The 23,466-nt window shown below is 45.9% G+C and overlaps 1 protein-coding gene across 2 annotated transcripts in view; it reads left to right on the forward strand.

The window, feature by feature from the left end:
* The window catches only part of SMAP2 (small ArfGAP2), a 179,399-nt gene that overhangs the window by 65,657 nt on the left and 90,276 nt on the right, over positions 1-23,466 (forward strand). The gene's annotated exons all lie outside the window — the stretch shown is intronic.

A 23,466-nucleotide genomic window follows, 5' to 3' on the forward strand; every position in this document is an offset into this window, starting at 1 on the left:
CTCTGGAATGCCTCAAAATGTGTTTGCTTACAGTTCGAGTTCGTCAGGCCAGTTTTATAAACACAGACAAGATCCAGGCTAAGCCTGATGTAAATCAGGAGCACGCCGTAGATGTGGTTTTGTCCATCTGCATGTCCACTCTGCGTGGACCATCTTTATCACTCCTCATTGACTGGTCACTGGTTGCTCCTCCTTCATGCCATCGCCTCTATCGTGGGTGGGCCTCTTCTCCTGCCGCCCATGGTTGTGCGCTAGCCCACCAGCCATTCCCCGCTAACCTCTAGGGATTTAAAAAAAAAAAACATTTTCCCCTCAGCGATCACTCAGTTTTTATGGGAAAGCATCATATATTTGATGTCTCGGTTGCGGAGCTCTTGTTTGACCTTCAAAAGCCCCGGCGTAGCTGCTGAACCCTGAGGGTGAAGTCCGGGTACAGGCTGGCTGTTGCGCCCTCAATTCTCAAGTCTGACGTGCGCCTCGCCACCTGAAGTATTGCGTCTGTCTCTTGGATTGAATAACCCTGCAATAATTGTGCGAGCAGGTGCACCCGGTCTGGGAGTACGAGCAGGCGCACCTGGTCTGGGACCAGGAATGGGTAACCTATGGGCTCTTTCAACAGAAAAGAGAAAAAGTATGAGAGGCCTTTGGGCTCTAAAACATTCGCAATAACATTTTCAACAACGGTTCATTCATTGTTCTTCCGCTCGCTCAGATACCCACACCAGGCAGATATTGTTACGTCTGGATCTACCCTCCATATCTTCCAGCCGTGCCTGCATGGTTGCATTCTCTTTCTGAATTGAGATGACCTGTTTCTGGAGCTGCGATGTGGCCTCAGAGATACCTGCTACAATCTGTACTTTATCATGGAGGCAGCCTTTTCTTTATTGAGCTCAGCACTCATCAGCGACATCTTTGCCATCGCAGAGTCCAGTTTGGGTTTGAGTGAGCCGGCAAGCTAACAAAGCTGACGAGGTGTCGGGAACTTTTCCTTCCTCTCTTCCGACTCACGCCCCCAGAGTCTTTTTGCCTCATGGGTCTCACTCTTTATGCCCGGGCTGTCTCCCCTGCTGTCCTAGTATTCTTCGATGCAGCCCCCTGGGTCTAGATATCCTCAAACTTCAACAGGACAGGCCACCTCCAGGCTCGGGGTGAGGGGGGGGCCCCACTGCTGTCCCTCATGTCTCCCTCTGCCGTTTCTCTGATCTTCTACCCAGCCTGTGCGTCTCAAAATGGTCCCCCGCCCCCACCTTTTTACTCTTTCACAGGACAGAGGTGTGGTTCCTGCGTCATTGTCTTCTCCTGCCAACGTGCAGGCTCCCACCGGTCTGAGATCTATCTGCCCAGTCGAGCCAGCAGGAAGGTGAGAGGTCCCAGTACCGGGGACACTCTGCATGTCGCACCAGCTAGCCCTGGCCTCAGCGAGCTGCAGCTCGCACCGGACCCGGACCCCACCAGGTAAGCTCCTTCGCGGCCTCACAGGGCTTAGCTAACCTGGGTAGCAGACCTGTTACTCCAGCGCCAGCATCTCTCTCAGAGCTTGCTGCAGCCCCGCCTCCACGTAGGCTGCAACTCTTGAGCCTGGTGAACCCCCCCCCCCCCCAGCCCCCACCCCACCACCCCGCCTCAGGGAGGTAATCCCAGTCAATTTTTACAGGGGGAAGCAGCGCACAACCGGGAGCTCTTCTGACGCACAACCGCCATGTTGGTCTGCTGACCACACCACCCAATGCTATATTTAAGTTATTGATGGTGTGTGGATGTAATCTGTACTAGGGTTCTCTTAACATGCCTATGAAATTGATCTATGATTGTGTAACAAGCTGGTTCCATGCGTAGAGGTGACACAGCAGACATAGCCGAGAGATATCTTTATGATATTTATTAAGTTCTTAACAGCCCCACCAGGAGCACCCTGCTAGCTGCTCAGCCCATCTTCCAACTGTCTCACTCACACCAGGCACCCAAGCATGCCACTCATGTCAACATTCCACACAGAAGACTCACACTGCTGAGCAGCTAGTTACAAGGTAAAGGGGAACACTATAAATCTAACATGAATATACTACAGATTTATGTGTTGTAATGTCTTTCCCTAGATCCCTAAACAAATACAAAAACGGTTTAAAATAGTTTATACACATACACAAGCTTCTTCATGTGCCTGGCCTTGAAAGCTAAGCTACGGAATTGCTGTTTGTCTGATGGTAGTTAGAAGAACATGGAGAACAGTGACCATTTTGTGCAATCTGCATGGTTGTTTGCCAAATAGTTTTTTTTTTTTGTAGCAACTCTGTTCCATTATGGACACATTTTGTCAAGAAAATGGGCCACAGGGTAGGAGGACGCTCAAGGAATCTTCGCATATCTTTGCTTTACCAGTGAGGGTATTATTCCCCTGCATACAAAGTGGGCATTAGTGTAAACATGTAATTGATTATCTGCAGCCCTGACTCTTAAGGTGCATTACGGATAGGCAGTTACATATAGAATGAGAGACTGGTGTAATGGAACAAGCAAACGTTACTTTTGCCTCTGATGCCACTGATTGTGTCCATCCACAGTTTCAGTTCCTCTGTCTGTACTTGCTTCCCCCTCTGCCTGAATAGTGGTGGTGTTGCTCTTTCCGTGCACCCATGGTGAGGTGACAAGCCAGAAAGTTCCAGCTGGCATCGTGATGATGTATGTATGCATGCATGCATGCAGATGCATCACCACACATGCATACGCATATGGCGTGATATGGTGGACAGTATATTTACATTTTTTATTTCTGCATCGAAGATGGTCCAAGTCAATCTTTGAGTGGTAAATAAAAACATTTGAAATGTGCAAACGCACATGTGGAAAGAGAGCGGCCTCTAAGCAACACTGCCAAACACTCCAAAAAATGTAAAAACAATGTTTATTTAAAGTTCACAATGCGGGGTGTGGTGTGTTTGTGCAGTGGAGAAGGACTTTAGGGAAAAGTCACAGCGAGGTGGGGGGAAACAGTGGGAGTGGAGTATTACGGAGATGCCTGTGGGCAGAGAGGAGCTGTTTAAAAAAAACACAAAAAACAGGGTGGTAGGAGAAGCAATTAACATGCTGGGGGTACAGGCATGCAGGAGGTACTTACTGTGAGAGGGGAAGAAGTGTGTGAGGGTGAGAACGTAATGACATGCACTCTTATGGCGTGCTGAAAGAAAAATATTAAGATTTACTTGAATGTGAGCAGTGGAATGCTACAAGTTATCTAATGAAAAGGATGACCAAAGCTATGCTCCAAAAGAGGGACAAATAGATGAAAAAGAAGGAAATTAATTGAAGAAGCAAGTGAGAGTGATGATAGCCAACCAGTGGTAAACAGCGGCCTGACTCTAACCCCACTAATATTTTTGTGTCGCCCCCACCTGCCAGAGGTGTTTCGGCAACAAACCGCTAAAAGCTTTCAGTGGGTGAGATCTAAAAACTCATGGTTGTGAACTGTTGGTTAGAAGAAATAAGCATTTGCAATGCAATAGGTCTCGCATTTCCAAGAGTTGAAGCTAATGGCTTTGTAAATGACAATACCTTTTATTAATTTGTTTTGAAAACCTGCAAGCAGCGCATAAACACGAACTTCGTATGTATAGTCCTTGCTAACGAAAAGCAAGGCTTGCAGTAAAGGAGACTGCCAGCCTTGCTTGTCATAAGCAAGCACTACAAGAACAAAGTGCTTGTTTAGGCACAGCTTGCAGGTTTTCAACGCATAAATAAGTCATTGTCATTTACAATGTCAATTGCTCAAACTCTCACAAATGCGAGATCTATTGCATTGCAAATGCTTGTTTTTTGTGTGTGATGTGTCTCTTGAAGTAAAGTTCTGAGTCGACTGCGACAACAAGATTTTGCTGAGGGAAAGTATGTGGCCGGAGTTTTCTATGGCCGAGATAGCTTGCACCTATGACTTAGGGTGGTTGTGAAGAGAAAACATTGTAACTTTATGAGGTGCAACTCGAGTTATACAGCGGTCACCCGCGCCTGTATTGCTAACGGCCACTTCACGGGGCCTATCTCTTTTATCCTCATGGCACTAAACATGCCCCGGGTCCGGCACCTGCAGGGACATCTTCTCTGTCCAGGACCTGGTTCCAGGGCCTGTTCTGATGGCACTGTAGGAATGGGCACTGGTTAACCACAGGGCGTGGCTTGTGTCCATGCCCTGCATGACTACACCATGTGTATATATAGCACCGTGCACAGCACAAGGCAATGTACTCAGGAATATGTGGACATTGACACTCGGCACAGGCCTTGCTCTATTAGTACAGAAGTGTACAAAAAAGTAATAGCTGCAATGTGTGAATGAATCTCAGCCTCTGGTAATTCTTCAGTGCCCCTTCCCAGTTCATCGTTATTCTGCACGCCATGCCACCTCAGTTTGGATGCAGACATGTAAAAATTAGCCTTGAACCTGCTCCAACAGGATCATTCTAGGCCAGGGCACTAAACCGGAACCCAAGCAACTTTTTTTTAGTCTCATATCGATTTCCGTTGAGGATATTCTCTTCATGTAAATACAATCACACATTGGCTCCCTTGTTGGTCCTCCCAGCAGAGAGGCCAAGGACTGTTGGGTTGAGTAGCATAACAAAAAATAAGTGATGCACTCTGGCGTGAAGTGCTTGGGTCCACATCGGGTAACAACTGTTTATGCAGCAATTGGTCTCACAGTATTGCAGCTACATAGCACTGTAGATAAATCATCATACTATTTAGTCACGATTAAAGGTCAAGTTGTCAACATCAGACGGGGACAAGGCTATTGTATGCCTTTACAGGGCAAATACTTCATACATTCCACCTGAAACTTGCACGCTGAGCTCCGCAGAGGTTGCATTAACACCTCATACCCGTTGTACTAAATCGCCAAAGGTTCGACGGAGGGATAATAAATATAGCATATTAATCATGTGCACGGCGAGCACCTTAAAATGAATGGTTTCACTCGTCTTTGTAATTTGGCAAATATTATGTGACTTAACTCCACACTATGCACGGACCCCAAAAGACTCATTCACGTATTTTGTGGTACGAACACGCGGGCCGCAGACTGCAAATTAATTAATGTCTGTGGCTGCCGGGCAGGAACACACCTAAAACTACGTATTCGATTTCCAGGACAAACTAAATTGCACCTAGTTTCTGCTCACCGCTACTTCAGCAGGAGCTGTAAGCGGGCACACATTTTGAGCTGTTTATGTTGTTATAACGTGCAGATTGCACATAATGTCGTCCCTTAACTTGGAGGGAGTCAAGGAATCATTGTGCCACGCCGGTGGTGGGCAATGAGGAGAGCGGTGTTTACCCTGCGGTGCGCTGGACTTACCGCCCTCCGCCGCCAGTGTTACCTGGAGCTCCGCGCTGTTACCATAGAGACGCTGCGTATTCCACTGTCCTCCAGCCCCACCGCAGCTACGTGTCCTCTGCTCCTGGCAGAGCAGGGAGAAGCTGCCGGAGGTTCCGGACGAGGCTCGGCCTGTCTGAAAACCCAGCCTGGATTCACGCTTCTGTGCGCAGCCCTGCTGCCACGCACTTAATCCGTGCACACTGAGGCTTTTTGAATCGTGGCGGCTTTAATAACTGATATTATGGTCACATTTGAAAAGATCTGAATTCCCTTTAAAATATTTATCAAATATGCGGGAAGACATCGAGCTAGTCCGTTACATATGCGTAAGGAGAGCTTCATAGATCAGGAATCTGTAGGCCGACTTCTCCCCCTTTGTCTAGCGAGGAAGATGGTGCTCTTGCCGACCATAATTAAGAAGCAGCAGGGAAAGCGTTCGCTTTCACTTGAAAAACAAAGAAGCTCGCGAGTGGTGCGCGCGCACCACTGCGAGCCATGTGGTTTCAGTTATCATGTCAGTGTCTGGGCACGATAATTGAAACCACATGACGGCCGGTGCGCGTAATGGACACCAATAGGCCGTGGGCGAAGCAATGCGCCCGCCTTTGGCCAATTGCGTGCTGTCTTTTATAAAAGGACGCTCGCAAAGGCCAATAGCCTGGCACAAAAGGAAAAGCACACGCACAAGCGTGTTCGATTCCTAGACCCGTTTTGAAACCACCCCTAAAAAAAAAATCTCTCGCTGCGCGAGCAGTGCTGCGTACGGCTAGACGTGAGACCTAAAAAAAGGGGGGGGATTTTGTTCTGCTGCAGTGTGACTAGACAGGCACCCAGTAATCATTAACTAATGCATATGCTTCTGACCAAGCCTAGATCCAAGTTTGAAGCTTTGAGACATACTTCCTCTTTTTGCGTTGAACTGCTGGTGCATTCTATTGTTTTTAGCCTCTGCATAGAACCATCCCAGTTCGCACTTTGTGATCCATCACTGTGGTTATAGTGAGTTTTCACACTTCTGGGAAGGTTGTTAGTGTTTGCCTTCAAGCTCACCCTCAATCACTGAGTTTGTTTTTTTTTGACCATCTGAACAAACTGCAAAGGCATTTAGAAGACTGGGAGCTTTGAAGGTCTGTTAACTTCCTGCTTGAAAAGTGCTATCCACGAAGCCTCCGACATGCGAAAAATCTAGCCAAACCATAACTAATTTGATAGAGAAGTGGGTTGAACATCATATGATTGTGTAAAATCTGCAGGTCACAGCTCCACACGCCATACTCTTTTATCCTTCCAAGTTGATGTAAGGAGCCTCATTGAGTTGGCTGCTAATTTCAACAACTTGGGGGTATGTTGTGCGATGTTTGTTTACAACTTGACTTTAAGCACATAGTTTGCTCATCTGTGATCTGTATGTACTAAGCCGAGTGTGGATATCTGTTTGGTATTTGAGTTTTGCAGGGTATTTCACAATTAGTAACAGTATTCGTGCTAAAAAGTGGTAGGCCCCACTCTGGAAGAGAATACAACTTGAATATGACCAGCTCATTGAAGTAAATACATCAAGTGGCTTTATCTATTGTGAATTGCTTTGAATCAATTCTCATTAAGATATGAGAATGTTTGGTAAGGTGTCGAAGTAAAGGGATACAGCTCTTCTTTCTAGACACCACTGTATCCGTATTATTTGATAACACGCCTGGCATTTCAGCCTTGCTCCACTGTGCTGACTTGGTGGGGGAGAGACACGGACCACAACTCCCAGAATCCGTCGTGACTCAGGAGCCGCCACTGCTGCACAAGCGCGTCAGGAGGCGCTTCAAATTGCGCCAGGGCTCCCGCAGCGTGCGACGCCCGGCATTTTAGCCTTGCTCACTGTGCTGAACTGGTGGGGAGAGACACAGATCACAGCCCTCCGAATCCGTTATGGCTCAGGAGCTGCCACCGCTGCACGAGCGCGCCAGGAGCCGCTTAATATCGCGCCAGGGCTCCCACAGTGCGGAACGCCTGGCATTTCAGCTTTGCTCCACTGTGCAGACCTCGTGGGGGAGCGACACGGACCATAGCCCCCAGAATCCGTCGTGGCTCGGCAGTCGCCACCGCTGCCAGAGCGCACCAGAAGGCGCTTAAAATCGCGCCCGGGCTCCCACCGCGCCAGACTCATCAGGGCAAAGCCTATGCCAAGGGCAGGCCCGTCCAAGCCCGTCTGAGACCGGAAGAGGCTGGGCTTGGCTCCCCCTCTTGAATCTAGCTCAATCAGAGGTCTTTCATTTTGACTAGCTGGGAGAGTCTTGCATGCCCCCCTCACGTGCAGGTGCTGTCGCTGGGCTGACCCTGTCCTTGGATGACTGTAGTTTTGGGGTCAATAAGTAGATCTCCTATGCAACAAGTAGGAAATGGGCTAAGCGTGCATAGTGCATCAACAATGGAGCTATCTATAAAGCTGCATTTGGACTTGGGTTGACGGAGGTTAAATCAGGGTTGGGCTACCCACTATTGTCATCTTCCGCTCCCATCTCGTTTGAATAGATCACAAGATTTATTGTGTTAACCCGGTTTTTGCTTCATTGATTTTGTCTGGGTCAGTGTTCACCAATAGCTTACTACTATTGCCAACGGACTAGTAAGAAATTGAGACTTTGGCATTAACAATCATACCCAGGCGATCACTCAGTTATAAACAATTGCTGTTTGATTTTATTGGGAGACCCTCTTTTCAGACTGTTTTTTGATCTTTTGCTTGTGTTCGCTACATTAGGTTTGTGCGCAATCTATGCTTTTGAGAGGACCAGTCATTTCTTGTAATATATCGGACTGTACACTAAGCAAAAAATACACAAGTTACATACGCGATATAGACTTATTGATCAGCATAATTTCTTAAGTCTCAAAAAACCCAAGTCACAGGGTATCTCCACTATCTGTCTTAAGCTCCCTTGCACCATATTCTACATCCAGTAAGCAGAACGTCAATCACTGCTATGACATCCCCTTCATCTACATTGTTGCAGACACTATCACTCTTTTATTATGGTCATTGACATGGGGAAAAGAAAATTGTCCAACTGCGAGGGAGGAGGTGAGATCCCTAAAACGAGCAGAAGTTAGCTGGCTCGAAAGACCACTTCTAATAACTGCGCCTTCGATGGCACCGACTATCTAATAGTGGAATGCCAGGGAATCCTATCTCCTGATACGTACAAGGCTGCATCAGGTAGTCCACATCCCTCATATGAGCCTTCTCACCCCCCTAGTCTCATTTCTAATTCTGAAAAACACATCCCCACAATGTTTACCAAGCGAAACAAGCGGAGTAGAAAAAACTTGTTGTCTTGCATGGCCACTGCCGCACCACCCTCTGACACTACTGGTAATTCGGAGGCAGGTACACCCCACTTTCCTCTGCACCTGCAGAAAACTCCTTAGTAGGCAGCGATACTGACAGTATTACTAACCTTACCCTATCAAATAGGTTTCTACTGCTCCAAGATCTGATGAGCACGCTACAGAGGGAAGTACTGGAGCTAGAAGTTCCATGGCCATGGGCCATAATGGAACTAATTGATAAAGCCTCTAATGCCTGGGAGCCTCCATGGGGTGCCAACCGCGCAGTCTGAGGATACCGCCGGGGTTATCTCGGAATTGAGGGTAGAAGTAACTTCCCAAAAAACATTCCTTTTAGCACTCCATGACCAAGTCAAACTCCTGATTGATAGAGGCTTCTCTGCAGGAGGCACCTCTGAAGTACGCCAATCAGTGCATACAAAGGGACCAACGCAGGAACCACCATTCATATTGACTAATATAGTCCCTCTAATGTTTATTCCCACATTCCCCCCCCAAAATATCCATTGACAAGAGTAGATTTGAGATGACACATAGTAGAGTTTGCACACTAGTAGTTATTGGTTGCCAAACTAGCTGCAGGAACGAACATGTCCAAAGCTGCGTAAGGTCTATTTATATGAAAACTTTCTTTACCAAGGATTTGTTGTCCTCATGCTTTGGGAGTAAACAAATCTATACATTGGATTTAAAAGATGAGGGGGTGCAGATCTATCATTAGAAAGGGCATGTTATGGGCAAAGAGGCTTTCACATCACTCCTCCCCAAATGATTCTATAGAATTACATTTTAAGGATGCCAACCTAGTCCACAATCTTCTAGCCCTAGAGGCAAGATCATGTCCGCCCACCCAAACGAGCATTAGAATAAAATACACCCCTTTCAACGCCCTACAGCAGCTAGGACCAACCAGCCAAGGCATCCCCTCTGGTTCAGACTCAACCTTAGCTATCAACGACTGACTGTCAAGCCACACTAGTAGTGTTTATTCGTCAATCCCCTCCACAAGAATGACTAGGCATCTAGGGACTAAACTGTGGCATTACAATGACCCAACACTACCTCTTCCAAAACCCCGTAATACAGGATTGCCTGCTTTACAACAGCATAGCAGCATTATCCCCAGGGAGGGGGCTCAAATTCATACAGATTCAATCGTAGGGCAGCAAGCAGCTCACACACAAATGAGATTTTAACAACCTATTTAGTTCCAGGAGGCACACCCCCAAATTTCGTATACTATCTTGGAATGTTGCTGGAGTGAGGCCCACGTTGGCACTCACCCATTGGACCCAGTACATAGAGCAATTTGATATTTGTCTTTTACAGGCAACTTGGTCCATGACCCCAGTCGTTATTCCCTAATATCACTTATTGCCGCCCAGCAGTCGCCAGTAAATCAGGATGACCTGGGACTTCAACACTACCTTTGAACCCCTGGACCTCCAAGATGTAACTGACAGTAACAAGGTGGACGGTATGTGGCATATTCCTTCATTACATCTCCTACCCATCAAAATATTGACCTGTACAGTGCTACTATTATCAGCAACACTTTACGGGCTCAAGGCCGCAAATGGCCGGACTATGTCCGATAGGATGGGACCAACATCAACATGAGATTGTGGAATGGGGTGCTGGACATGGTAGTCGGGTCAACTATAGATAGGAACCACAACCCTCTCGAACTTGACAAGTCAACTCTGTGCGACAAACATTTTGGCCAACCATACAAAAGACTTTGCACCAAGAAGGTATACCCCACAAACAATAATAGGCGACTTAAGTGGGTACGTGTAGCCACCGACATACCAAAACTAGAAGCCATGAAGGTCATATTGCTAGAGAGCACTAGTGAGCTACTTAGCCTACTTGAGCAGCATGACTGGCTCTCAAAAATCACGCTATGCCACACCCATTTTTTTTTAACTGACTAGCATAATTTGTCAGCATCTCTTAGGCCCGAGAGAAACCAGTTAGACCCCATTCCTCTTGGCTGAACCAAAACGTAGAACAACAAGATTACAATTGGCTACGGCCATTCGAGGAAACAATGCAACAGACTTGAAAGAAGCAAGGAGATCCTATAAGAAAGCTCAGGCCAAAGGCAAAAAAGACTGGGAGGAAAACAGATGGCTCCAGATTAAGGATGCTTGCCAAATAAGGATTCACAACAATTTTGGCTTTTGGGGACCATGGGTGATATTAATAGACCAAGACTCCTCACAAATAATATCTCAATTTTCACCTGGCACAAACATTTCTCTGCAGTCTATACCAAATCAGGAGCCTTTGATAGCGAGGGCCTGTCTGCCATTTTTACCTTCACTCTGATTCCTGAACATTTTACTTTGGCGGAAATCACACGAAGTATGAAATCAGTAGTCCGGAATAAGGCTTCGGGGCCTGATGGCATTCCTGGTGACCTTTTCCTTCACAACACTGATAATTGGTCCAAGTATATATGGGCACTTGCCAACGGAATTGCCGCTGGGGCTGCAATACCACCTTTGTGGAAGGTAGCCAAGATCATCCTGGTATTTAAAAAGGGTGAGCGTTCATTACCATCTAACTACAGGCCCATCAGCCTGATCGCTGGTGCTCAAAAGGTTTTCTACTGTGCACTTTTCACGAAGATCACGGATTGGATGGAGGAGACTAACATCTTATCCCACTTCCTAGCTGGATTCAGAAAGAAAGTCGGCACCATCGATCATGTTTTCCGATTTTCACTACTGGCATGGAAAACAGTCACAATTGAGAAGGGCAGTATCTATATAGCATTTGTCGACTTGAAGTCCGCCTTTGATATTATCCCCAGATACAAGTTATGGCAAGTGTTGCAGGAACTGGGCCTTCCATCATGGCTCCTCGCGTTGGTTATTTGCCTTCACAATGACAATTTTGCAAGATCCGCTAGGGTGAACAAGGGCAGCTGACCGATCCAATTTGAGTCGATAAAGGGGTTAGACAGGGCTTTGTGCCTACTCCTGTCCTGTTCGCCCTCTTCATTAATGGAGTGGTTAACTATCTATCTGGAGTGGTTAAGTTGCAGCCGATGCCCCTTCTATGGGGAGCGTCAAAGTAACAACTCTACTATTTACAGATGAGACACTGTTGGTCTCAAAGACCCCAGTGGTCTCCAACTGTTGCTAGATCGCTTAGATGCTTTCTACAGGTCGAGAGGCCTGGAAGTCTACACATCAAAAACAAAACTTCTATTGATTCTATTATTCATAAGACAGGGTGCAAAGTATTTAAAAGTAGGTAATGTAGAAGTTTAAGGTTGTACACGCCCTTACAGTGGAATAGCTCCAAACGCTAATTCACACATTCAGGCAGGCACCAATCCCTGTGGGATAGGAGCTGCCCTTAGAACTTGTCTAGAGTGATCACAGAGGAGGGGTTACTCGTTTCCCTGGCCGCACCTCTAGGTTGAGCACCTGAGCTCTGCACAGAGAAAGAAGGGTTCTGCGACCTTGGTTTTATGTAAAGGGGTTCTGTGAGATTGTTTGCAGTATGTCACACTGGAAAGTCTGGCTTTTCTCTAACCAGCCCCATTGGTTAGAGAAAATCCAGGTGCCACTCCCACCCACAGAATGGTGATGCAACCCCAATACCCTTTTATCTGGGCCTGTGGAAGAACAGTAGAGGACTGGACCTGCTGTCTGTAACCTGAGCAGAGAACAAAGGGGGTTGCAAGGGTCCTAATGCTGATCTCCTGTCCCACCTAGCAGGATGCAACAAGCTACAAGAGTCTCTTTTCTGAAACCGCCAATCTGTCCAGTTACAGCTGTACTTGCCTTGGACCCTCCTACTAACCTCTTTCGGAGTGAGTCTGGACCCCAGTGTGCTGTCCTGAACCTTTGACTGCTTTCAAAGTGTTTTCCTCCTAGCCTCTCCCGAAACCTGGGACTTAGAAACATTTTGGCTTCAAGAACTTCCAAAAGACAAGGACAAACCCTCAAAGCTAGTCCAGTAAATGTGCGTTCTGCATGAGCCAAAGATTCAGGTTGCTCCTGCTCTGAGCTTTTCTGTAGCAGCATATCTGTTTTAAGTGGGACAACTCCGATAAGTTATCCAGCCTTGTGGAGTGCGCTTTGGCTACAACCTACAGCCTTACACCATTGGAAGAATCGGAGCTTGAGCAAAAGAGACTGAGTCCGAAGGTAAAAATCTTCATCAGACGAAGGTGCAAAAGGTATCCGTCCAAATTCAGATTTTTCCGGCTCAGAGCTTTTTCGTGAAAGGTTTACAGTTTCAACAGGCCCTCGTTCCAGCGGCTAGCCAACATTGTGGAGCTCTCTTAAGTTACAGCGTGCTGCCATACCTCACTGAGGATGTTTGCTTCCTTTTCAGAGATGAAGTCTGAAGATAAAACTTTTGACCAGGTTGAACCGGGTTTCTGCATCCGAAACATGCTCTCAACACGATCATCCTTAACTTTATTCTAGGTACTGGTCAAGCACAGCCAGATATCCGCGGTTGGCGCTTTATAGCATTATTTTTATATTTAAACTTCAAACCAACACCAAAATGACATAGATCCAATAACCGAGTTATGAATTTTGTATTTATGAAAATATATTCTAATTTCCTAACTGGTTTGAAATGTTATACATCAATTTTGCTTTTTTGTAAAAAAATAAAAAACTTTTATTCGTTTTTATTTGTTTTTCCAGATGTTTTACAAAAAAATTGAAATCTCATTGCTGGGGCACTCCTGCCTATTTTTTTTTTTTTTAAATGTATGTTTGATGTTTGCTTTTTACCATCCATATCTGCTCGTTATAATGTATTCTACTTCTCCACATCCTGGTTCATTTCATCAACCTAACCCAGCTTTCATTTCCTAGAAACTGTAATCTGCATCTCTCCCAATGAGCCATATGAGATTTTATATCTATGAAACAATGTTTCATGTATTCAAAATGTTGTTTGTGAACCGTATGTTTCTTACAGTACTGTAGTCCGTATTTGACACCATAGCTAGAAGGTTGTCTCTGCTAGTCTTCTGCCACTGCATTCTGTTTCTCAGTGCTCACTGTAGTGGTCGGTGGGGTCTCTTTTCCGTCTTGAGTGCGCAAATCATCCTCATGGACTCAAGCTTTTTTTAAAAGCCAAGCGCATGAATGGAATTATAAGGCTTTAGTAGAGCATTCCATAGGTTGGTAATATCAGCAAACAAGAATTGGCATAGCTAACAGGTCTCGCCTTTGGGAACTTATAAGTGTTTAGTTATCCAGCACAACATCCTTGGAGCAACAACGTCAACTGTTGCAAGGCTAAACACTTATTAGGGCTTAAACTAGCGTAAATGCGAGCCCTATTTCATTGCAAATGCTTGTTTAAAATCATGAAGAAGCAGAGTAAGGTGGCCAGGGACCACCCCCCCAGAGATTGAGCTCAGATGAGCATGTGATCCATCAGGGGCATCAACCGAGAGAGGGCCTTCCCTTCTAGCACCAGTGGAAATTTTATAAAAATGGTATCAAATGCTGTTGAATCTCGCACCTTCACATGGAGTGGGATGTAATTAGCAGTCTTATGTTGACCCCACCAGACTGTTTACCACAGGGTGTACCTCTGGAACTATTCAGGGTACAAGGTCTCAGAGTACTGATAGCTCCTCTGTAGCATATTTTCTTTCGTCACTTAAGAAAATATCATGCAAAGACTTGAGATCTTGGAACGTAACCACAAAGAGATAAAAGGTGTCGGTCATACACTAGAAGATAAACTATACAAACTGACTCAGCCTACTGATGCTTTAGTAGTGAATGGCCCAAGTATGACTGGAGGTCTCTGAGAATGCACAGGAGGTCAAAGCCTTTGCAAAACAAGCAGCTGAGAGAGAGGTTAGAATTGCACTCTAGAAAGAACAAAGTAAGAATCTTGAATTTCCCAAAGGGGGTGTAAGGGCCTGATTTAAAAGCTTTTATCATAAAAATCCTGAAGGTGTTTTTTTTCAATAGGCCAGACCCTAATCTGGGGATCGACAACACCCAGAGGATAAATGGGAATACAGTTTAGGCAGAATCCCAATTGAAAAACACCGAAAAAGATCTTGGTGAATTTCCAGACCTATGCATTAAAGGAGCAGATCTTTCATGCGCCCTAAAGGCCAATTTCCTGTTATGCGAGAACTTCCTGTATCCGATCAGGTCTGATGTTGGATGGATTACTGCCCAGAAGCAGCGTGAGCTGGGTAAGTAAATGGAGGAGCTAAAGGGTCTAGGAGTTTCGGTCCAGTTTAAATTCCCGGCCAAGCTGAGAGCCATGTGGCAGAATGAGATGCATAACCTCAGGGGAGGGGATGAGGCTGATGAACTGATCAAGAATGTTAAGCAGTCAGGAACCTCCAAAAGCTAATAGGCTAGACAATGAAAAGTAGGGGGAAAAACATGGGTGTTGCTTCGGAATAGCTAGCTAGAGAAAGGGTGCTTATTTGGGTCTTTACTTTTTCAGTTTTCTTCATTCAGGGAGGGTGATGGATTACTTTGTGACTGGCAGGCACATATATTTCTCTCCTTGGGGTGGGGGGGGACCCTAAAAAGGCAGAAAGACATGCCAAGATTAGCTGGGAGGGTTTGCAGCGGGTGGTTGTACGAGGGTGTTGGAGCATTATGGTAACAAAAAAAATCCTCAATTAGCTGCGCCTCCTTAGAACATGAATAAAGAGAAGGGGTCCCAGTAATAAGGAGACATTAACTAAAGAAATGAAAATAATCAAACCAACAAAACTTCAGTCCACATTGTTTAATTCACAATGGGATGATATAGTGAATATGCATAATTTACACAATAATCAATCAATGGTTAATTACGGTGCCCCAAAGGTAGAAGCGGGGAGGGTAATGTGATAGTGATGGGAGTTGGTGAAGAAAAGAAAGAAGATTCTTAAGTGACGGTAAAATCAGCAATTGAAACTTGTTTCACAAAGTTACAAACTCTGTACCAAAAACAGGACCGACAGGTTCATGTGTATTATTTTTAGACGTAAATCATACTCCAAATGTTCAATGAATGAAACCAATGGGGTGTGGAGTTGACAGTGAAAGGCAATCAGATGTCGACGTTTCGACCCTCGTACGCGCAGATATTAGTATAATCTTGCTGTGGGGTCTTCATCAGGACTGGAGTATGGGGGACACGTAACCACAAACGTGGTATAGACAGGACCCGGTTGTACGTGGGTTTGAAGTCAATTACAAGGAAGGATCATGATGTAACCCAGACGCTGTTCATATGATTCCACGAATTCAGGGGGGGTCCATTGTACCATCGATAATATATAATCTGCACGCCGTAGCCAGGACACGTCCGGCGGAGATCGTGTTCAGTGGCGATCAGGCAGAGGTGGGTCAAGAGCTGTGTCGGTCACGGAGTTAATCCGGCTCTGGTCTCTTCTCGCAGTTGCAATTAAACAACGACTGAAGTTTTGTTGGTTTGATTATTTTCATTTCTTTAGTTAATGTCTCCTTATTACTGGGACCCCTTCTCTTTATTCGCTTACCAACCCAGGTCCCCGTAACTTTAATTGGGTCAACCCCCCTATCAATATTCCTCCTTAGAACATAGCAGTGATAGAAGAACTGCACTTGAAACCAGATTAAGTATCAAATTAATGATGTCTTAATAAAGAGGATTACATGGAATTTCAATGGGTTAAGTGCCACGAAAAAGCAGCAAATGATGCAAGGAGTTCTTGAATGGAACGAGGGTGCAGGTGATATTACAAGAAACCCAATTTAAAAGGGGAGAAACGCAAGCCTTTGTCCCGACGAGCGCAGGAACAACAGAGCACAGGGCTGGCAGCACACATGACTAGGAACACTGCTCGAGCACATGTGGGTCCATTAATAAACGGATGGGGGTGCTTATAATTTACTCAGCCACCACTCTGTTTTATTAGGGATAGTGAAAAAAGTTGGAAAACATTTTACAGGCTAGATACACTGCCATTTAAATAAGGTCAGTTGACATGTGCATTCAAAGACACATATTTACAAGATTGTTGACGCGTTGTCACTTTCTCGACAGTAGATGCCACTTAAACCTGCAATGAAATTTCCAGTTGGTGTCGGTTGTGCATAGTGTTTACTTGCTGCAAACATCCTCGCTGATATGAAGAATTAGTTCCTTGTTTTCTGGTTCCTATTAGGTTGTTTAATGTTTGATAACCAGAACTTATTTCTTGCTCTCTTATAAAGCGTACTGGGGCAAATCCACGCTGTATAAAAATGCAGGAGAAATAAAATAAATATTTCTGCGCATGGGTTATAATACATCCGCCAAAATTCACTTATCCTTTACAACGTGCCGTTTTGGTTTTAGGGGAGGGAACCGTGCGTCTGTGGACTGTTGCGCGAACCACAGTGGAATGGGACGATTCTACCTTTAAACGCAAAACTTGTTAAATTAGGACACGGGCTAAGCTGGGGAGGGAAACATCGGAAAGCTTACACTAGAGTAAAGCGCTATACAAACTTGTTAACAATTCATATAGCATTTTGTCTACACTATTTCCGACACATTACATTGACAGACAGTTTCCTAGAAAAAAGTGCCTCTAGAACCCCGTATCGTAAAAGATTACGAGACGTTTAAATATTCCTTTCCCAATAACAAAATGTATTAAAAACCTAATGCACCAACTTTTAACCAAGACAGCAGCATTACACAAGACACCCAGAGAAGCAACATTTCCGCATAACATGCAACGAAGACAAAACACATACAAAACATTTGGGAAATAAAACAAACACAACCTGCAAAGAAAATAAAAAATCAATTCATCTTACCAGTACATCATTGCAGATTTCTCTTAGTTCGGTCTCTACATAGCTTTTTTTCCGGGAAGGTCTCTGGAATCAATTAACGGATTAAACCGATGTCATCAAGATTCTAGCCCAGGGCCACAAATTAAACTCTCTTACACCACCATGTTTCTATTCATGTGATCTTTATTAAACAGCGGCGGCGACGACGATGGAAAGGGACATGTCGGTCTAACAGCGGATATATAATAAGGGGACAGGGTTATAACAGCTGTCAATACCCAAAGTGTGCAGTCAATAACAGTATATAAAGGCCCAGACCCCAACCTCACATAGGTAAACACCGTCTCTGCCAGTCGGTTTAATGACCGTTCTCTGCGCTTTCAATAATTTTGGACCGCAGACAAACAAGGGTCACTGCCGGCATTCCACCTTCTGATTCCAGGGCCACGCTCTGCCTTCTGTGTGGCTGCTAACTAAATAATACATCTTTCTAAAGGTGCTTATCTTTTGTAAACTGATTTTGTGAGCTGGGTGCCTGGAGGCCAGACTACCTTAATGACGGAGCTATTAAAAAAAGCTAAACCACACCGCACATTTACGCCATTGGAGGGAACACCGTCCTGCTCTGCAATCAGCGCAGTTTATGGTGAACGAGGAATTAATGCAGTATAATCCTAATGCCTTCAGAAGCGGCATCAGAATAGGTTCCATAATCTCCTACGCCGACGACACCCAGCTGATCCTCTCCCTGACCAACGACCCCGCCGCCGCCAGAACCAACCTGCACGAAGGGATGAGAGAGGTAGCCGAGTGGATGACGACGAGCCGCCTGAAACTGAACTCAGATAAGACGGAGGTCCTCATCCTGGGCTCCTCGCCCTCCGCCTGGGACGACTCCTGGTGGCCCCCGCCCTGGGCACCGCACCCAAACCGACGGACCACGCACGCAACCTGGGTTTCATCCTGGACTCCTCCCTCTCCATGACCAGGCAAGTCAACGCCGTCTCCTCATCGTGCTTCAACATCCTGCGCATGCTTCGGAAGATCTTCTGGTGGATCCCCACAGAGACCAGGAAGACCGTCACCCAGGCCCTCGTCACGAGCCGACTGGACTACGGCAACGCACTCTACGCCGGAGCCACCGCCAAGATCCAGAAGAGACTCCAGCGCATCCAGAACGCCTCAGCCAGACTCGTCCTCGACATCCCACGACACAGCCACATCTCCGGACACCTAAGAGACCTGCACTGGCTCCCGGTCAACAAGAGAATCACCTTCCGCCTCCTTACCCACGCACACAAAGCTCTCCACGATCAAGGCCCGAGCTACCTGAACAACCGCATCAACTTCTACGCTCCCAAACGCCACCTCCGATCTGCCAGCCACGCCCTCACCGCCGTCCCACGCATCCGCAGAGCCACTACAGGAGGAAGGTCCTTCTCCTACCGGGCCGCCAAGACCTGGAACTACCTCCCGGCCGACCTGCGCCTGACCCAAGACCACCTCTCCTTCAGGAAGAAGCTCAAGACCTGGCTGTTCGAGCAGTAGCGCCTCCCCCCCCCCCCCCCCCCTAGCGCCTTGAGACCCTACGGGTAGGTAGTGCGCTCTATAATTGTCGTTGATTGATTGATTGATTGGTGCAAGGCACACGGATCCCCGTGACTTGATTCTGAGCCTCTGACGTGATGTTCACAGGGCCCTTGGTAGCTGTAGGTAATGATGGGTTCGGGACACCGGGGTCGCTCTCCTGCCCCCCCTCCCCGCGTTACCTAATTGTGGGCTATGAAGTGAAAGCATCGCAATGCGAGCAGCCCGTCAAACAAGAATAAGCCAGCGAGTGGTGCGCCAGGCAATCTGTTTTTAATTTTTGAGCCCTGGGCATGATGATTTAAATCAGATCGTTCCCGTGGGCGGTTACATTGGCTGGGAAAGGCGGGACTGCGCCCGCCTTTACCCAATTGCATGCTGTCTTTTAAGGAAGACTCACGCATACGCCAATCGAAATATTGCAGGAAAAACAGCCACAATCACAAGCTTGTGAAAAGTGCTGGTCAGCTGCAAGAGGTCGTTTTCCTAATGCAATGCATGCGCGCTGCCATAGGCTCGAACTAAAAAGGCTCTGTTGTTCCTATGGTCTTCTAGAAGTGGGGAGTCACTAACTGCTTACCAAGAGAGCGGGAACAGATTGGAAACAACTGAAGAGTAGCTAGATTGCTCCTTCCGAATTTCAAGAGGAGCCAACCACTAGAACATCTCAACACTAATGGAATTTATTCACTACACACTAGGTGGATTTGTGGACACACAACTGCAGGTGCCATGTTTTTTTTTTTTTTACCCTTCCCAGGCACGGTCCTAAATGACTGCAAGTAAAGGTACCTTGAAAAAAAAATCTGAAAAAAAATCTATCAATTTCAATCAGAGGGAGTGAATAAAGATCTTACCTGCCTAAAATATCCAGGTCCGTCTCTCTCTGTTCGCCAGCAAGGAGCGTGGGGGTTCGGAGAGTGTGCTTGAAGTGCATATATGTATATATTTCCCTATTACAATATAGCCCCTAATTTATAGTAAAGAATGTGAAGAACATCTTTGTGTTTTTTTTTCTTCTTCAGAACAATCTTTTTCAAAGTCTCTGCAAATTAATGTTGACGTTTTAATTCTAGGATGTGCTTTGAACTATAGCAAAGAGTGCCTGCCCCCGTGATAGCATAGTGCGACAGTGGTGTATTGTATCTATCCTACTTTGCCCTTTTCTTTTTGGCAAGGCCTTCCCCTGCTGCACTGTTTCCCAAACTAGCTGAGTTCATCACAGCATTCTTAATTATCACTGAATATAATATTTGAATGTCAGTGTCCGTCTGCAACATGAAACACATGAATAGGACATGCAGTTTGTGTTTTTTTTTTTTAAATTTGTCAGCAAGATCTAGTCCCCGACATCATTGATCTGATAAAACCTTTTCAAATAATGCTGTGTGTGTTCAAGATTGCCTCTATTTGGATTTGCTGCCTACAGAGAGTACGCAAGATGCCATGTAGCAGTAGCGTGAGCTGCTGCTTTCCACAGCTTGTCAATTTCTTTATAATGGATGGTATTGTAATCCTGTTTTCCTTTTGGAGGGTTTTGGGGTAAAATATGCATCTCATAACCTACATTGTATATTGAAGCATTTTTTCACTCTTTTATATATATTTATGTAATTGTAAATGCATATTTTCATTATCTTGAGCTAAAAAGCCTGCCCAGTTACCATGATTATGCGCAAGTACTTTATCTTTTTAGGTCTGGCATTAGCCAAGACCTTTGATTTTAGCCTTAGCCGAGATATCTTGTCAATCCCGTACCAACCGTAGTCTATTCTGATTCAGGTAAATCATGCCTTTATCTCAACCCCAACTTTTTCCCCAGAACGACACCAGATAAAGTCAAAATGATATGAGACCTTTGGGAAGTGGATGCCCTCCAATCGGTCAGTGCCAGCTGACCCTTGTTTTGTGGGGCATGCTTGGTGCGATCTCGCCATCCCAAAGAATTTTAAGCCAATGTGGCTCAAACCATCCAAAATGGGCAGGACACCGCAAAAGTACATTATCCCACTATTAATTGCTTGGGCAGAGCAGTTGAAACTAGTGTTGTGCTTCGCCGACCTGCTTGGATGTGATTCACTGGCTACTCTGGAGATGTGCGAGGCTCTTTTATGGACATGCCGTTTGATGGGTCGCCCCTGATTGGCAAGAAGGTGATTCATTGCTGTAATATTTAAAATAAAGACTTGCTATGACTCTTTCTTTAATCGTTTCTACCCCAGCGAGAGAGTATCCTCATCAGTTTTGTCCCCATCAAGGAATTGCTGTACCCACAGCCCATAACAGACACCCCAGTCCTTCCAGGGTGATGGTTGGGATCAAGCAGGTAACGTCCAGTTCATGATGCACAGTGAACTTTGCAGTCCCCCACCCCTCTGACATTGACATCAGTGCTAGGTTGGGGAGGTTATCTGGGAGAGATAAAGATCAGAGGAATCTTTTTTTTTTTTTGGCAGAGTGCTGCCTTAATATGGTCATTGCCCATTTACCTGGCGCAGAAGGACTTCCTGCATCCATCAAAGGGAGACTGGTTTAGGTTCTCACAGAACACCATGCCATCTGGTAGTACAACAAGCAGGGTGTAGTGGGGTTCTCGGCTCCTGTGTCAGGAGATACTTTCCTTCTGGAGCTGGATGGGGTGATGGGGCAATTTCCTGGTCGTGAGCCACTTGGCGGGCTCAGCCGACAGTACCTTGCGGATCACGAGTGATAATAACACTCTGAGGTGCTACAGGGTATGCATTCAGTCATGAGGACCCTGGCTAGATCTTTTCACCACAGAAGAGAACACACAATATCTAAACCTATGCATTTTGGAGTTTCCAAAAAGGCTCTCTCTCTGAGACACATTTGGGATAGAGAACGGAAAGGGACTTCTGTATGCCCTTCTGCTACTAGCTCTCCTGCCCCGAGTTCTGAAGAATATCTTGAATGACAGGGCCCAAGTCATCTTGGTGGCTTTGGATTTGGCAAGGGGAGTGTGGTATCCAGAACTTCTGGGCATTAGAATCTGTCCTCTAATCAGGCTATCACTTAGGGAAGGCCTATTGCAGCGGCAGGGCAGGGTCTTGCACACAAACTTGATCAGCAGGCATTGATGACATTTGATCTTCTTTTCGAGGTTGTGGATGGTATCCTGGATGCGAAGTGTCCCTCTACTAAGTCTGTATACACCCAGCACTGGGACAAGTTGGTAGCCTGGTGTGGAGCTCTCAATACTGATCCATTGCTGGCAAAACTATCTCATGTCATATTGTTTGTTGTATCTTTGACCAAGCAAAGACTTAATTCGGCCACTGTTTGTCATCTGTTGGCTCTTTCAGCTTCTTTAGGTTTATTGGGCTTACTGTCCCTATTTAAAGCACTTGTGATTAGGTTTGTAAAAGGTTTGAGTGATTTATTTCCTCCAAAACCATTTCCGATGCCACAGTAGCATCTTAATTTGGTTCATGCTTTCCTCAAGAGCACACCATTCAATCCCATACATAGCTGCTCATTCTGACTTTGAAGACTGTATTTCTTGTTGACGCGAATTCAGCTCGTCATATGTGCGGACTCCAGGTTCTCTTGGTTGCAGCCACCTTTTACTATCTTCTTTCCAGACAAAGTGGTAATGTGGACCAAGACTACCTTCTTGCGTTAAGTGATTACGGCTTTTCACGTTGATCTATTCATCACTTTCAATGTTCTTGCCACACCTCATTTCTCGAAAGAGGAGGAGAGACTGCACCATCTTGACCATAAATGAGCTTTTGAGTTTCCATATCGATTGCACCAAAGAACATCGGGTCGATGCTCTGCTCTTTGTAGGATTCTATGGGGCAAGGAAGGGGAATGCATTGAAGAAAAGGACTTTGTTGAGGTTGATAGTCCTCTGCATCTGCTACGCATTGGCCAAGAAGCAGCTTCCAGAACGACTGAGGGCCCATTTCACAAAGAGCAAGATTGCAACTACTGCGCTTGCACTCGGAGCGCCTGTCCTTGGCATTTGTGAAGTTGCTACTTGTGCGTCCGTACACACGTTCACGAAGTGCTTTTGCCTTGACAGCCAGATCCAAGGAGAAGGGCATTTTGTCCGCTTAGTCCTGCAGGACTTTATCTGAGCTATTCCACAGACCCATCACCTTGGGAGGTACTGCTCTGTTGTCTGTTCTAAAGGTGAGGTTGAAATAATCTTGGTAATGCTCTTTCTGGTAGATACTCTACCTAAGCAGAGGTTCCTTACGGGACTCCCTCCTCCCCGTTCTCAGGATTTGTCTTCTTCCCAATCTAAAAAGGTCCTAATCTAGAAAGCTCCACACTCGTATAACTAATTATTTTTGAGCTCATGAGGGTGTGGACAGGGTTAAGATAAATGTACTACAGTTTGTCATTTCCAAGGCAGAA

This window comes from Lissotriton vulgaris, unplaced genomic scaffold, assembly GCF_964263255.1.
Source record: "Lissotriton vulgaris unplaced genomic scaffold, aLisVul1.2 SCAFFOLD_2217, whole genome shotgun sequence".
Lineage (NCBI taxonomy): Eukaryota > Metazoa > Chordata > Amphibia > Caudata > Salamandridae > Lissotriton > Lissotriton vulgaris.